Source organism: Saimiri boliviensis, chromosome 8, assembly GCF_048565385.1.
Source record: "Saimiri boliviensis isolate mSaiBol1 chromosome 8, mSaiBol1.pri, whole genome shotgun sequence".
NCBI classification, from domain to species: Eukaryota; Metazoa; Chordata; class Mammalia; order Primates; family Cebidae; genus Saimiri; species Saimiri boliviensis.
The window spans coordinates 104,585,906-104,586,615 of NC_133456.1; the positions used below are offsets into that span (position 1 = coordinate 104,585,906).

Below are 710 nucleotides of genomic sequence, written 5' to 3' on the forward strand. Positions count from 1 at the left end.
CCTCTCTATCTTCGCTCCCCATTCCAGAGGAGATGTTTTCTGAACAAAAGGCTTTATCTCTAAAAATAGTTTGAAAAACAGGGTGTCACATAGTCCTTAAGATGCTTTCTAGTTCTAACTTTCTGTGAAGTTATAAAAGCAATTTTAAAGAATGGATCCCACTATATTGACTTTAAAATATCATCCTTTAAATTTGCTGCAAAATACTTTTCAATTGGGAATTTCAGAAAGAGCCTCCAAGAGCAAAATCCATGTTAAAAATCTATGACTGAGTACTTTGAAATGGCAAAGTATGAGGCAAACTGCATGGTTTCTATTTTATTAAGCAGAAAATGTATAATTAAATTTCTTCATGATCCTAATTTTTAAAAACATGTCTATGGCCATACCACTCTGAACGTCCCCGATCTTGTCTGATCTCAGAAGCTAAGCAGGGTCGGGCCTGGTTAGTCCTCAGATGGGAGACTGCCTGGGAATACCGGGTGCTGTAGGCTTTTGGCTCTTCTGCTCCCTGCCTTCTTTTGTCCCTCTTTGGGCCAGGCATGGTGGCTCATGCCTGTAATCCTAGCACTTTGGGAGGCCGAGGTGGGTGGATCACCTGAGGTCAGGAGTTCAAAACCAGACTGGCCATTATGGTGAAACCCCATCTTTAAAATAATAATAAAAATAATAATAATAAAGACATGTTTTTGGCAGGGTGTGGTGGTTCA

At 40.0% G+C, this 710-nt stretch overlaps 1 pseudogene; it reads left to right on the top strand.

The window, feature by feature from the left end:
• Positions 1–375: 375 nt before the first annotated feature.
• On the top strand, positions 376–494 carry LOC120367693 (5S ribosomal RNA; annotated as a pseudogene).
• The last annotated feature ends 216 nt before the right edge of the window (positions 495–710 follow it).